Here is a 16,669-nt window from a genome sequence, read left to right on the forward strand (position 1 = left end):
AACTTCAGCACCCCTTGGAATCTTCACCTGGCACCTCTGTTCCTCAGCCCAGGATGGTCACCTTTGAATCACTTTGGCCACCCACACCCTGGAGCTTGGCATCTCCAGAGCCATCCCACTCTGAAGTTGGAGACTCACTGGCTGTAGGCTCCTGGCCTCCCAGTGCTCCCCCTGAACTTGGGACACATCCCGGTTGACCTCCTCTCATCTTCTCCAAGACCCACTCCCTCCCTCCCTCCCTCCCAGTCACAGGGCAGAAAGCAGGGAAACTGCAGATCCCAGATCCCAAGGTCCATCACTTAACATCTTTTGCCAAGTGCCCAGATCCCCAGACACTTGTCCTCAGCCCACGTCAGACAGCCCTGACCTTGAGCCAGCCATGCCCTCCAGCATGTGCACGCTGTTGGGGTAAACTCCACAGGCAGAGTGCTGCCCCTGTGGATACCCGGAGCGCAGTCTCAGCCAGGCCTCCAGTGCCCCTTGGCAAGCCTCTCTCTGTCTCAAAGCAGCCTTGCTTCCCATTTCTCTTAGAAAAGTTTAAAACCTCAAGTCCCTTGTTCAACTCTCCCACCATGTTACATAACTGGGGACCTTGCCTCGTAATTCACGGAGAGAGAGAAAAAAATAGAAGCCATCTGATTGAAATCTCCTCACTTTTATGCCCCCATGCCTATAACCAGTGGCAAAGATGACTAGCTATCCTCCCCCAAATCCATTCTCCCTTTTTCCATCTTAGGAGGATTATGAGCTATATATGTGGCCACCAGAATAAAGACTGCATTTTCTAGTCTCCCATGCAAGTAAGTGTGGCCGTATGCTAAGTTCTGGCCAATGGGAGATAAGTGAAAGTAATCCGTATGTTTCTGGGTCTCTTCCCTGGGAGTTTGACCTCTGATCCCTTCCCCTTTTTCTTACTAGCCAGAATGTGAACATGATGGCTGGAACAGAAGCAGCCATATTGGTCATGAGGTAAACTTGGACCTGGAGGTCAGGTCATGCTGTAGATAGAAGAAATCTGGGTACCTGACCTCATTGAATCAGCCCAAAATTGATTCCCCCAGACTTCTTCAGCATGAGAGAGAGACTGCTTTGTTGAGCCCTGTTTCTTTGGATTTTCTATTGTTTGATCTTGCAGTAGTAGTAGTGACCTTCCTCTCCTTCACAGCTGTGTGCTCTGGGACATTTTCCTCCTCAAGGGTCCTCTTCTGCTGCTCATTTCTTCTCTCTCCTGTATCTTACACCCAGCTCCTTCTGGGAACAGATGCCCTTGTCTCATCCATCTTACAGGGGCTTTCAAGCTCTCCAGCCGGTGTCCCATTCTACCACCTGCCCTCCATCTCCCTTCCTTTCAGAGCCTAGATTCAAAGAGCATCGTGCATCTTCTCCCCCCCCATGCCCTCTTCAATCCACAGTGACAAGAATTTCTTGCTCACAACTCCTCCAGGAGGCTGAATTCACCAAGGTCACCAAGAACCTCTATTGGCTAAATTCGGGGGCCATGTTTCCGCCCTCATTTTCCTCCAAGTCTCTTCAATATTGGATGCTGTTACCCACTCCCTTCGCTGGGAGTCTCTCCCCTTCTTTGTTCTTCTACTTTCTCAGACGAGTCGGCCTCAATCTTCTCACCATGACTCATTTCTCTTTTCCTCCCACTGCACACTCCTGCTGGTGAGTTCATCTACTGCTGCAGCTTTAACTCTCAGGCTGACCATTCTCTCCAGAAGCAGAATTCCTTTCCTCCCAGCTGCCCATGGAGCCTCTCTTGCTGCATCATCATAATGATGATGATGATTGACGCGACTGAGTGCTTCCTGTGGTCCAGGATGTCCTGGCCCTCTGCATGGGCGCTTGCCCTCCATGGAATCTCCACTCCTGTGACTGAGGTACCGTCACCTCCCAGGAGGCACCGACGAGTTAAGGGACCTGCCCAAGGTCACCACAGCTGGTAAGTGGGGGAGTCAGGATTCACACCCAGGCAGTCTGGCTGCACAGCCTGTGGCCAAAACCACTCAACGGCTTCAAAACAGACCTCCTGCTCCTCTGTCAGCCCTGAGCCTATTAAAGAGGCCACCATTCACCCCCTCAGAAAAGCCGGGGTCCTGGGAGTCATCCTCACCTCCCACTTCCTCCTCCTGCCCACATCCAGCCATCACCAACACTGTCAAGCCCCACCCCCACCCCAGTACCTTTCAGATCCATTCTTGTTATGGACTGAATGTTCATGTCCCTCTGAAATTCACGTTGAAGTCCTAACCCCCAGTAGGATGGTATTAGGAGCTGGGGCCTTTGGGAGGTAATCAGGTTTAGATGCGGTCAAGAGGGTGAGCCCTCATGATGGGATTAATGTCCTTTTAAGAAAAGGAAGGGACACCAGTGCTTCCTCTCTCAGCCATGTGAGGACACAGGGAAAAGGTGGCTTGCACTGGTGGTAGCAAGCCAGGAGGAGGGTTCCCACCAGACCTGGACCATGCTGACACCCTGCTCTCAGAGTTCCAGCCTCCAGAAATGTGAGAAATAAATCTCTGTTGTTCAAGCCACCAGGCGTGAGATGTTGTTATGGCAGCCTGAGCTAAGACAATTTGCTTCCTCCACTCCCAGTGTCCACACACCACTTTCGTAGCCTGGGCCCTCATCAGATCATGCCAGGATTACTGCCAGAGTTTCCTCTAGTGGGTTGAATTGTAACACCAACCCACACAAAAAAATTCATATGTTGAAGTTCTAACCCCTCAGTACCTCAAAATGTGACTTTATTTGGAAATAGGGTTGTTGCAGATGCAATTAATTAAGATGAGGTTACACTGGAGCAGAGTGGGCCCCTAATCCAACATGAGTGGTATCCTTATAAAAAGGGCAGGCATGCAGGGAGAATGCATTGTGAAGATTAGAATTATGTTGTCACAAGCCAGCAACTACTAGAAGCTGGGAGCAAGGCCTGGAATAGATCCTCTCCTAATGCCTTCAGAGGCAGCATGACTCCTGGATCTCAGACTTCTAGCCTCCATAACAGTGAGACAATAAACTTCTAATGTTCTAAGCCACCCATATTTGGCACTTTGTTACAGCAGCCCTGCCAAACTAATACACTTCCTAACTGGTTCCCCTGCCCATGCCTTGCTCCTACAATCCACCTCCTCACAGCTGCCAGAGGGATGGGCAGCAATATAGACAACCCGGCATTGTCACCCTCCTGCTTGGAAACTCATCGGTGTTCCCATCACCCTCAAGTCCCAATTCCGCAGTGTGACTTAGCCCGGCTTACTGCTCCAGCGCCATCCACTGCTGGCCCCTTCCTCGCATGCTGTGCCTCAGCCACCAGCTACGTCCTGCATGTGCTGTGGTGCTCTTCATACATCAGTGTCTGCAAGGCTACAGAGCTCCCCCACTGCTGCTGGCCACTTGTTCTCCTGAAAGACACCTGCTCCTTGGTCTAGTGTCCCTCCTTTGTGAAACTTGCCAAGACTTCCCTCTCTGGACCCCACAGCAGAGTGTCTGTGCCTTTATTCCATTTATTCTACTTTTCTCTATGTCTGTTTCCTTGTCTGTAAAGTGGGCTAATAGTCGCAATCACCGCCAAGGCATTGTTGGAGGAGCCAATGGATTGGTGGTAGCTGGTCTCCGAAGACGGCTGCCAACGATCCACAGTTCTGGACAGTCCCTCCGCAGTGCTGAACCTGGGCAGGCCTGGGACTAAGAGGATGTGGAAGGAGGGTTGCTGTGCTGGTCCCAATCCTAGTCTTTAAGAGGACCAGCAGCTTCTGCTTTCCCCTCTTGGAAGGCATGGCCCTGAGCTGCCATGGAAGAAGTCCTGCTGTCCTGCTGGAGGAGAGGCCACCTGCACAGGTCACTTGAAGAGAGGCCCTGAGACGACATGGAGAGGGAACGAGGACCAGCCATCCCAACATCTGAGTGTCCCAGTCGAGCCACCAATTGACCCCAGGTCCACCTGTTATTTGATGGCAACTGCACAAGACACTCCAAGGAAGACCAGAAGAAGAACTGCCTAGCTGAACCCAGTCATCCTATGGAAGTGTATTAGGTAATTAAGCTACTAAATTTCCAGATGGTCTGTTATACAGCAAAGAATAATTAAAGCAGAGTTAAACAAGTAATATGCTTAGGACTGTACCACAGTAAACACTGAATTGCTGATTCATTGTCAATTGTCCTAGAATCCTTCTGGCTCCCACGTATGCCCAGCTCTCTGGGGTAGGGGCAGGAAGCCAGAGAGGAGAAATCTGGAATCAGGAAAGGCTCCCTGGTGGAAGCAGTTCTTGAATAGGCTTGATTCGTGGGTTGATGCCTTGGTGCTGCATACTATGCAGCTGGGGTTTACCCTCTTCTGAAGTGGGGTGGAGGCTGGTCTCAAGGTCTCTCCCATCCTCATTGGCCACCATGATGCCCCAAGCCCCACTCCCCAGTTGCACGCTCCTTTACTGACCCCAGCCCACCATATCCACCAGATTTGAGACTTTCTCTCCTGGGAGCCATATTCTGGGTATCTCCAGGCCTGTGGATTCTGCAGGGCATGAGCCAGCCTCCCTCAAATGCTCTGGTACCTTGGACCCAGGGCTGGTTTCTGATGGAGGCATTTTGGTTACTGAGCAAGCTAATGGGAAAAATGTTTTGTGGGGAGGAGGCCCTCAAATCACACCAGATATTCCATTTTATCAGCTGGAATAATTTTATAAAGCAATAACTCCTTTCATTTATTATTTGGTTACTCCATAGTACTAGTTATATAAGAAAAGCAGTATAAATGCTTATTTCCCTTTATTTATCAGGTTTTAAGACAATAAATTGTTTCTCTGTCATCCAAAAGAGACAAATTAGTTTTGTGGAGTTTTTTCTTTTATTATCCTTATGAACTCATGCATTAAACACTTGATAGATTTGAATTCATTGTCATTATTATCCTCATTGAAGCTCAAATTGTCCCATTTTGGCCAGTGGAAGCCTCTTTAAGTTGGCTCCTGGGTACATGTGACACAACTTTAGTAGCTTGATAACTTCCTCTCTATCTGGTATGAGAAGATATTCCAGATTAATCTTAGATGTTTCCTGTCCCAAACTGGGATCTTCTATTTTTCCAAAGCCCTATTTTCCTTTCATGGGAAATGGCACTACAACATTTTAATAATCTGGGATTTTCTTAGCATTTCTCCCAGGAATACTCATTGCTGATGGCTCAGTCATTGTTTCTAGGTCTTTTCAGTGGGCAGGGATAGAAAATATAAATTAAAATGTATAAATATTTTAAGACGAAATACCTCAACAGTTCATTCTGGGTCTTCCAATTCAGGTCCAATATTACAGAGGTTTTTTTTTTTTTAAATTCTTTTTCTTCTTTTTTTGGCTGCACCACGCGGCATGGGGGATCCTAGGCATGCGGGATCCTAGTTCCCTGACCAGGGATAGAACCTGTGCCCCCTGCAGTGGAAGCGCAGATTCTTAACCACTGGACGGCCAGCGAAGCCCCTACAGAGTTTTTATGTAACCTCTAGTATATTACATCTATACCTCCTTTCTTTCAAATTGAGATTCCTGGTTACCAATACTAGGCTATGAAAAGATTAGAATACCCCATAAACACTCATTTGCTTTACCCCACTTTGTACACAAACAGTATCAGAATAACAATACTAATACTACCACAACTGAGATAATTATTGAAAATGGTTACACCCTCCCATTCTCCTCCAGTCCCTGTTATTTTGGGGACTGCACTATAATTACCCTGTCAGATTATATAGCCATTGCATTCTACAGATAACTATGTATTTAACATTCACCATCAGGCCTAATGCTGATCTGATGCCTCTCTGGTCATTCTGCTTGTCTGAAGCTCATTCTCTAGCAGATTCCCAGGAAGAGGTCATGGGAACAAAACTCTCTGAGTTCTTGCATGTTGTTAACAGTTTGTCTCTGCTTTAATACTCTAAAGTCAACTTTGCTGGATATAAATCCTTGGCTCACATTTTCTTTCCTTGAGTATCTTAAATATGGTACGGAATTTTCTTCTGTCCTAAAGTTTTGCTGTCTAAAGATCTGATCATAATCTAATTTTCTTTCCCTTCTAATGCACTTGATTTTTTTGCCTAGTTGACCAGATCATTTTTCTTTTTCTCCAAATCCAGTCATTTTTTTAGAGTATGTTTTGGTATAGTTCATTCTGGGTTGACACTCAGATATGTGGTGTACTCTTTCCCACACATAGCTTCTAATCTTTTTTTATTTCAAGAAAGTTTTCTTGAGTAATCGTTTTAAGTATTCTGTACCCTTATTTTGGTTTTCTTCTTCAGGGATATGTTGGATCTTCTTTTTCTGTTTCAATATTTGTCATTTCTGTTTCTCTTAACACATTATCTGTTGTGTTTATTCATTATGTTCCTTCTGTTTTAGTCTTAATTTATGAAGTGATGTTTTTCCTTTTATTTCTAATTCTTTCCTGGAGTTCTGCCATCACGTTTCAGATTTTCCTAATTCTTAAGTTACTCTTTCATGTTTTATATCAGTTTCTTAATGTATTTTTTACCACTGAGATAATAGGTTACAGTTTTATACTTTGGGTATAGGTTTGTCTTTCTGCTATGCTTTCATTGATGTAGCAACAGTATTCTGCTCCTTATTCTCTCTTTTTTTCTTAAAATAAATTTGAGTAAGATTTGACCTCAATATTTCTTGATTGTTTGTTTTTATGTGAACTTAGTTTTCCTGAACCTTATGAAGAAGGTATGGTTCAAGATGTTTTTTACTAATGCACAAATCTCTCTTCTATTGTTTTTACACAGTGTTAAAAATATGGTGGGTTGCTTACTCAGATTTCCTAGCTCTGTTTCCCTCACCCCATTTTCCCCTGGATCAGCTCTTTACTTCATCTCTATTGTTCCTGTCCTGAACAATTTTTATTCCACTCCAGGCCTTTATCATGTCTAGTGATAGTCTCTAACAAATGTTAGAGTTGTTATTAGGGATCATTATGGAATTTATCAGTAGTATTTTTAGCAATTATTGATCAAATTATGTGATCTTTGTCTTTTAAATTATTCTTCACTTATGTTGATAAATTTCCTAATTTTAAATTTTGTATACTCAGAATTTTTGCATCTATATTCTTAAGTGAAATTGGTCTATAGTTATTTGGTACCATATTCATCAAGTTTCATGATTAAGATCATGCTTGCTTACAAAGTGGATTGGAGGGGCTTTCGATCTTTTTCAATAATCTGGAATAGCTTGAGTAACAGAAACCTTCATTGTTTAAAAATTTGGTTAGCAAGACGGGAATAAAGACACAGACCTACTAGAGAATGGACTTGAGGATATGGGGAGGGGGAAGGGTAAGATGTGACAAAGAGAGAGAGTGGCATGGACATATATACACTACCAAACGTAAAATAGATAGCTAGTGGGAAGCAACCGCATAGCACAGGGAGATCAGCTCTGTGCTTTGTGACCACCTAGAGGTGTGGGATAAGGAGGGAGGGAGGGAGGGAGATGCAAGAGGGAAGAGATATGGCAACATATGTATATGTATAACTGATTCACTTTGTTATAAAGCAGAAACTAACACACCACTGTAAAGCAATTATACTCCAATAAAGATGTTAAAAAAAAAATACCAGTACTAAAATATCAAAAACAATACATTTGCTGAGTGAGGTTTAAGAGTTCTTTAAAGTTCTTTTTGTCCTTAGATTATGTCACATTAAGAAAAAAAAAAAATTTGGTTAGAATTCAACATTTCTTCCTCCTGGGCCCACACTAGACCACATTTCTCAGCCTCTCTTGTTGTTAGGGTACCATGTGACTAAGTTCTGGCTAATGGAATGGGGCAAAAGCAGACCCCTTCCAGTCCTGGGCCAGAAAAACCTCCAATTTTCCATCCTACTTGTACCATCTTCTTTTGCAATGACCTCAGAAGCTATCTATTGAAGATGGTGGAGACACAGGATGGAAGAAACATGGATTCCTGAATTACCACTGGGAAACAGCCAACAACCAATGAGGAACGCCTGTTTTGGTCTCTATGTGAGTAAAAGATAAACTTCTGTTGTGTTAAGCCCCTAAGATTTAAGGAGGGAAGTTATAGCAGTTAGTAATGCCTACTGATACCATAATCAACTGTAAAATCATCTAGACCTGATGCGTTTGTAAGTCATAGTTTTTTGTTTGTTTTTTAATTAATTTATTTATTTATTTATTTTGGGCCGCAATGGGTCTTTGTTGCTGCGCGCAAGCTTTCTCTAGTTGTGGCGAGCGGGGGCTACTCTTCGTTGCGGTGCGTGGGCTTCTCCTTGCGGTGGCTTCTCTTGTTGTGGAGCACGGGCTCTAGGCGCGTGGCCTTCAGTAGTTGTGGCTCGCGGTCTCTAGAGCGCAGGCTCAGTAGTTGTGGCACATGGGCCTAGTTGCTCAGCGGCATGTGGGATCTTCTCGGACCAGGGCTCGAACCCGTGTCCCCTGCATTGGCAGGCGGATTCTTAACCACTGTGCCACCAGGGAAGTCCAGAGTCATAGTTTTTTAACAACTTTATTCAGATATAATTCATGGACCATACGAGTCATCCATTTAAAGTGCATGATTCAATGGTTTTTAGTATATTTACAGATATGTGCAACCATCATCACAGTCACTTTAAAACATTTTTGAGGGCTTCCCTGGTGGCGCAGTGGTTGAGAATCTGCCTGCCAATGCAGGGGACACGGGTTCGAGCCCTGGTCTGGGAAGATCCCACATGCCGCGGAGCGACTAGGCCCGTGAGCCACAACTACTGAGCCTGCGCGTCTGGAGCCTGTGCTCTGCAACAGGAGAGGCCGCGATAGTGAGAGGCCCGCGCACCGCGATGAAGAGTGGCCCCCACTTGCCACAACTAGGGAAAGCCCTCGCACAGAAACGAAGACCCAACACAGCCAAAAATAAATAAATAAATAAATTAAAAAAAAAAAAAACATTTTTGACACCCCAAAAAGAAACCCTGTACCCTTTAGCTATCACCCCCTAACTCAAGTACCACTACCTTTAATCTTATGCAATCACTTATCTGCTTTCTGTCTCTGTAGATTTTCCTATCCTGGACATTCCATATTAATCAAATCACATAATTGCATGGTCTTCTGGGACTGGCTTCTTTCATTTAACATACTGTTTTAAAGGTTTATCCATGCTGTAGCACGTATCAGAATTTATTACTTTTTTTGACCAAATAACATCCTATTGTATGAATATAATACGTTTTGTTTCTCCATTCATCTATTGATGGACATTTGGGTTGTTTCCACCTGTTGGCTATTATGAATAATGCTGCCATAAATATTCATGTACAAGTTTTTGTATGGACATATGTTTTCATTTCTTCTGGGTATATACCTAGGAGTAAAATTACTGGGTCATATGGTAACTCTATGTTTAATCATTTGAGGAATTGCCAGACTGTTTTCCAAAGTGGCTGCACCATTTTACATTCCCACCAGCAGTGAATGAGGGTTCCATTCTCCATATCCTCACCAACACTTGTTATTTTCTGACTTTTTGATTCTAGCCATCCTAGTGAGTGTGAAGTGGCATCTCATTGTGGTTTTGATTTGTATTTCCCTGATGACTAATGACATCGAGCATCTTTTCATATGCTTATTGGCCATTTATATATCTTCCCTTTGGATAAATGTCTGTTCAGATTCTTTGGTCATTTTTAAATTGGGTTGTCTTTGTATTATTGAATTATACTAAGTCATAGACTTTTTTTAAACATTTTTATTGGAGTATAATTGCTTTACAATGTTGTGTTCGTTTCTGATGTATAACAAAGTGAATCAGCTATCACACTTTAATCTTCACATGGTTATGGGTCTATCCAAGTTTTCTTTTCTTTTTGGATGAGCTGTGGTAATTTATACTCTTCTGAAAAATCATTCATTTCTCTAGTTCTTTAAATGTATTGCCATACAGCTACACATCATATTCATTTATAATTCTTTTCATCTCTTTCATATCTGTGGTTATATCATGTTTCTTGTTCTTAATGTACATTTCAGCTTCTTCTCGTCTACTCTCCCAATCTTATTCAGGCTTGTCAGAGGTTAACTCTTTTATCTTTTATAAAAGCTAAAGTTTGGTTTTGTTAATCTTTTTTTATCATTTTTTCTCTGTATTTATTTCAACTTTTGACTTCTTAGAAATTCCCTATGCTATCTTTTCTATTTTATTTCCTTTATTGTTCTTTATCCTAATGTAAGTTTTGATTCTGAAAAATAAAAACTTTAAGTCTATATGTTTTCTCTTGTGAAGAGTTTTAAATGTATCTGGTACGTTTTATATAATTTGTTCCCCTTGTGTTAATAACTTTAAATTTCCATTTTGATTTCCTCTTTGACTCAGTGGTTATTTTAAAAGTGTTTATTATTTTTTCAATTAGTTACAATCTTCTTAAAATAATCTTTTCACCATTCAATTATCATTCCAATGACTTATGATAAGTGAATATGGCCTATAAAATCTCTACTTTTTGAAATTTATTGTTTGTCTTTTGACCAAGTGAACAATAAATTTTTGTTAGTGTTTAATATAGTTTTATATAAGACAAAATAATGTGAAATGAATATATATGTACATATAAGATGCATTTACATATATAAGATACATCTATATATGATGTTATTATTTTAATTATTCAAATCCTCCACTTCTTTGCCTATTTTTGTCTATTGAATTGTCAAAACCTGAAAGCTTTCTATTTAGATCAACCATATGATTGTGGGAGGATTTTTTAGTTCTTTATTTTTTAAGTTTTGTTTGTATTTTTGGAAGTTTTTGCTGCTGTGTAGTTTGGCAAATAAAAGTTTATGACTGTTTTATGTTCTTTGTGATGAAGAAGTTTTTCTTCTAGAGATGGGTATTGGATTTGATCTATTGACACAATATAACTAAATCTCCTAATACTGAACCATCAAGTGAAGCCACCCTGGCTTTGTTAATTTGTGGATAACCTTTATTTTTTACTTCTATTCTTAGAGAATTCTTTATGACTTGCTCTTAAAACCTCCACCAGGCTGTGGATTTCCTTCTTAAACTTTTGCCTAGTAAGGAGTAAATTCTGAGTCTACCCATCAGCCCTGCCCCTTTTCTTTTTTTTTTTGGCCATGCTGGCATGCGGAATCATAGTTCCCAGTCCAGAGATCAAACCCGCGTCCCTTGCAGTGGAAGCGTTAAGTCTTAACCACTGGACTGCCAGGGAAGTTCCCCTGTCCCTTTTCTTTTCATTCTTTCTTTCTTTTTTTTTTAAACACCTTTATTGGAGTATAATTGCTTTACAATGGTGTGTTAGTTTTTGCTGTATAACAAAGCGAATCAGTTATACGTATACATATATCCCCATATATCCTCCCTCTTGCATCTCCCTCCCACCCTCCCTATCCCACCCCTCTAGGTAGTCACAAAGCACCGAGCTGATCTCCCTGGGCTATGCGGCTGCTTCCCACTAGCTATCTATTTTACATTTGGTAGTGTATATATGTCCGTGCCACTCTCTCACTTCGTCCCAGCTTACCCTTCCCCCCCACACCGTGTCCTCAAGTCCATTCTCTACATCTGCGTCTTTATTCCCGTCCTGTCCCTAGGTTCTTCAGAACCTTTTTTTTTTTTTTTAGATTCCATATATATGTGTTAGCATATGGTATTTGTTTTTCTCTTTCTGACTTACTTCACTCTGTATGATAGTCTCTAGGTCCATCACCTCACTACAAATAACTCAATTTTGTTTCTTTTTATGGCTGAGTAATATTCCATTGTATACATGTGCCACATCTTCTTTATCCATTTATCTGTCGATGGACACTTAGGTCACCTTATCTTTGATAAAGGAGGCAAAAATATACAATGGAGAAAAGACAGCCTCTTCAATAAGTGGTGCTGGGAAAACTGGACAGCTACATGTAAAGGAATGATATTAGAACACTCCCTAACACCATACACAAAAATAAACTCAAAATGGATTAAAGACCTAAATGTAAGGCCAGACACCATCAAACTCTTAGAGGAAAACATAGGAAGAACACTCTATGACATAAATCACAGCAAGATCCTTTTTGACCCACCTCCTAGAGAAATGGAAATAAAAACAAAAATAAACAAATGGGACCTAAGGAAACTTCAAAGCTTTTGCACAGCAAAGGAAACCATAAACAAGACGAAAAGACAACCCTCAGAATGGGAGAAAATATTTGCAAACGAATCAACGGACAAAGGATTAATCTCCAAAATATATAAACAGCTCATGCAGCTCAATATTAAAGAAACAAACAACCCAATCCAAAAATGGGCAGAAGACCTAAATAGACATTTCTCCAAAGAAGACATACAGACGGCCAAGAAGCACATGAAAAGCTGCTCAACATCACTAATTATTAGAGAAATGCAAATCAAAACTACAATGAGGTATCACCTCACACCAGTTAGAATGGACATCATCAGAAAATCTACAAACAACAAATGCTGGAGAGGGTGTGGAGAAAAGGGAACCCTCTTGCACTGTTGGTGGGAATGTAAATTGATACAGCCACTATGGAGAACAGTATGGAGGTTCCTTACAAAACTAAAAATAGAATTACCATATGACCCAGCAATCCACTACTGGGCATATACCCAGAGAAAACCATAATTCAAAAAGACACATGCACCCCAATGTTCATTGTAGCACTATTTACAACAGCCAGGTCATGGAAGCAACAACGTAAATGCCCATTGACAGACGAATGGATAAAGAAGAGGTGGTACATATATACAATGGAATATTACTCAGCCATAAAAAGGAACGAAATTGGGCCATTTGTTGAGACGTGGATGGATCTAGAGACTGTCATACAGAGTGAAGTAAGTCAGAAAGAGAAAAACAAATATCGTATATTAACACATGTGTGTGGAACCTAGAAAAATGGTACAGATGAACCGGTTTGCAGGGCAGAAGTTGAGACACAGATGTAGAGAACAAACGTATGGACACCAAGGGGGGAAAGCCACGGTGGGGTGGGGATGGTGGTGTGATGAATTGGGCGATTGGGATTGACATGTATACACTGAAGTGTATAAAATTGATGACTAATAAGAACCTACTGTATAAAAAAGTAAATTAAAAAAATACAATGACATCGTATTCTATGTATCATTATGCAGCTAGCTTTTCCATTCAACATTGCATTCTTAAGCTCTGATACGTAGAGCTTTGGTTCCTTCACTTGAAGTGCTGTATAATATTCCACTGGAAGAACATACCACCTGGTAGGGATTCGCTTCCTTTTGGCAAACACTCAGGCGGTTTCCCATTTTTCACTATTACAAACAGCACTGCAATGGACATCCTGGTCACCATTCCTAGCGCACCTACATGCATGTCTAGGGCTCACCCATGTGCCACGGGTGGGCCACGGGCAGCGGAGATTCTGGTCTCCGAAGTCCAGGGCCTGGGTGCCTCCTCCCTTTACCTAGAGAACTCATAAATATTATCACTTTCTCTATAAGCACTGGAGAAAGTGAAAGAAGCACCATAATTGCACATTTTTAACTTTACTGCGTCTTTTTCTTTTTTCATCAAGAATTTACTTCCTTTATAACTTTACTGCCTCTTTCCTTGTGTGTGTGTGTGTGTCTGTCTGTCTGGTGCGAGGCAGAGAATGCCTGTCCCTCCGATGAGGCTTCTGTGGCCCTTGTCCCTGTTTGTTCTCATAATGCTTTGCCCTTACCCTTTTCCTTTGCATTCTGGGAATGCCTCTCCATCTGGTCCTTTGTACCTCTCATTTGATTTTTGCACTTTCAGGTCTACTATTCATTGCAACCAATGCAAATTGTAACTCAGCTCTTGTATTTTTTGTTTACCATTGTCTCCTCCCATGAATTGCCCTCATTTAATAGAAGCTGTATTCTCTTGTACCTTATATAGAGCCTAAAGTACAAATATTCTAACTTTGCTGGTAAAATCTATTACTGAGGAAGGTTATACTCTGAGTCACATATTCATTTGACATATTTATTGGCATCTGCGTGTGTCTTGTGAGGTGCTAGAGCTACAGTGATTATAAGATACAGCCCCTGTCCTCTCGTCCTCCTTTCCCCTTGGCTGCATCTTTTTTCATAGGCCCATTTTTTTTTCCTGGTGACTCTTCCTCTAATGAAGAGTTCTTTCTATGGGCCTTTGTTGGATGCATGGATTGTCCCAGCTCCCACTTAGGGTCCCCAGACCCAGAAGGAATATTCCTCACAGATCTAAGGTGGAAGACGTTGGGCTAGGTGGTACCCAGCCAAGCCCTGGCCAATATTCTCCACGTGCTGGTTGCCCTTCTGGGTGTGAGACCCTGTTCTAGTTCTCCAGGCAACATGGCGCAGGAGGCTTCGGGTGGCTCTTCTCAAGCGAGTCAGTTTCTGAGACCCATCTTTGCTGCCAGCAGGGTCCAAATGATTCTAAAGGGGCCTCCGCTGCCAGAGGCTCTCCAGCATCACCTTGGAGGCATGACAGCAAAGGCTAGTCATAAAAACCCCATCCGGGCCCTCACTACTGGCGTCTTAGTCTGGGTCCTTGCTAGAAGCTGCTACAAGAGCTGCCTCGAGTACAGGCTTAGTTTCTTAAGTTGATGCAGACATTTTTCTATTTGCAGCGACTTCACTGGGGTTTTCCACTGGATACTGGAAGGGGGAGGGGCAGCTATGGCATGTTCACTTTGGCAGACGGAGGAAAGGAGCAGGGAGAAGGAGGGGGCGGTACAGCTATGACAGGGCCACAGGTGGCATTGCATGGCCACCCCCCTGAGCCACCACACCTGGAAACCCTTAGATGCTCCTCTGGAGAGGAGGCGAGAGAGGCCCTTTGGGGGACAAAGACTTGACCAGGCTGACAGCCTGCAGAGCAGGGCAACACGCCAAGCCTGGCCCTCTGGGGTTCACATGCGGGTTACAAGGGGCCCACTGAGTCCCGGAGCCCCGCCCAGCGCAGGCGCCCCGTGCTCCGGGCCACTTCCGTTCCCTCCGCCAGCACCTGCTCCCTGAGCACCCACCGCGCTCCCCCACCAGCGCCAAGTGCTGGGGAGACAGCAGTGCGCGGAGCAGGCAAAGTCCCGCCTGTCAGTGGGTCGGTGGGCGAGACTGATAACAGCAAAACCAATCAGGAAAATATTATAGATAATACGTGCGGTGGCCACTATGTTACGGTGGTTGCTCGTCCACACGGCCTGCTCAGGCCTGCTCAGGGCCGGGGCAAGGGCTTGGGGCAGGGCTGGCTGCGGAGCCCTCACAGAGCAACAAGTGGACCTGCGTGGCTTCCTGTCAGCCCACAGCGACCCGCCGGGCAGAGGTGCTTAGCCTCCTTTCAGAGACAGACACTGCCCTCCAGGGCCCAGCTGCCCCACCGCTCCGCCACCCTCCCAGCCGCATTCGAGGCCCCTCTGCGGCTGTCCGAAGGCCGAGGCCTCCCTCTGGTGGTCGCATGATGCTGGGGGCTGAGGCTGTGCTGGCTGAGCAGGGTAGGGGGGTTTCACCCCGGGCTCCCGCTTGAGGTGGGCGAGGAGGCGGCACTGGACCAACGGGTGATCCCGATAGGATGTGGGCAGAGCGCTTCAAATCCGGGTTCTTTCTTCTGTTCCACGAACCCACCTAAGCCCCAGTTTCCTCACCCGCAAAACGGGAATAAAGCACCTGCCTCACTGCTGTGACGACTAAAGAGGATGAAGACTAGAATGTGCTAAGCATGGTGTACCTCCGCCCCCCCCCCACACGCACACGTAAACGCACACGCACACGCACACGCACACCACATAGCCACCTAGGGACAGTCAATAATAGTAACCTACTGTTAGTATCCAGCCTCCGTTTCCCAGTTAACGATCACTTATTGAGTGCCTACTATATGCAGATACCTATAGTATTTTAGACTCACCTTTTGGCCCGCTCGTTGGGGTACGGTCTGAAGGGCGCACTCCGGCGGCAGCCACAGCGCGGGCCCGGGCTCTGGTCGGGGTGGGGCGGGGCGGGGCGGGGTGGAGTTTGCGTTCTGGGCGCCAAGCCGCGGGCCGGCAGCGCCACCTAGTGGCAATATGCAGCCATGCCGGGAGACGTGCTTTTTGCCTTCCTGGGCTCTCAGGATTGCAAATCAGGCTCCCTCCAAGGGCTCAGACTGTGGGAAGCCAGCGCTGGAACCAGCAGCCCCATATTACTGTGCACGTCCCAGGCCCCAGGCGGATGGTAGGCAGGGCAGGGGCTTGGAAAGAACCAGGTTCTGGGGTTGCTGGTGGAGCCACTTGGTATACAATTTACTAGTCTGGCCTCAGTTTTCTCCATCTGCAAAATAGGTAATCATAAAAATAAGTTTTTCCACACACAGAATTGAAGTGAAACTCAAAGGAGATGGGGAAAGGGAATGTGGAAGAGTTGAGAGCTGGATCTTTCTCATGAGATGCTAGGTAGAACCGTGCGAGCTAAGAATGAACTGGGTAAGCCCTGCTGACAGGAGCGAGGGTCACGGATGAGGCCAGAATGGTAGGTAGGACCTCCAATGCCAGGCTAGCACGTGGGGGAGCAAGGGCCTTGGAGTCAGACATGTTCTCAAATCCTGGCAGTACCACTTACTACATGGGGGACCCTAGGCACGTTCCTCAACCCTTCTGATTCCAGTTCCCTTTTCTATAACATGGT

At 44.3% G+C, this 16,669-nt stretch overlaps 1 protein-coding gene across 4 annotated transcripts in view; it reads right to left on the bottom strand.

The window, feature by feature from the left end:
* The window catches only part of FAM241B (family with sequence similarity 241 member B), a 245,704-nt gene extending 229,710 nt beyond the window's left edge, over positions 1-15,994 (bottom strand). For all 4 annotated transcript variants that reach the window (XR_009005691.1, XR_009005692.1, XR_009005693.1 and 1 more), the window contains exon 1: positions 15,915-15,994. The gene's annotated coding sequence lies outside the window, so the exon portion shown is untranslated. The remainder of the gene's footprint in view (positions 1-15,914) is intronic.
* Positions 15,995-16,669: the final 675 nt, after the last annotated feature.

Source organism: Balaenoptera acutorostrata, chromosome 16, assembly GCF_949987535.1.
Source record: "Balaenoptera acutorostrata chromosome 16, mBalAcu1.1, whole genome shotgun sequence".
In the NCBI taxonomy this organism is placed as follows: domain Eukaryota; kingdom Metazoa; phylum Chordata; class Mammalia; order Artiodactyla; family Balaenopteridae; genus Balaenoptera; species Balaenoptera acutorostrata.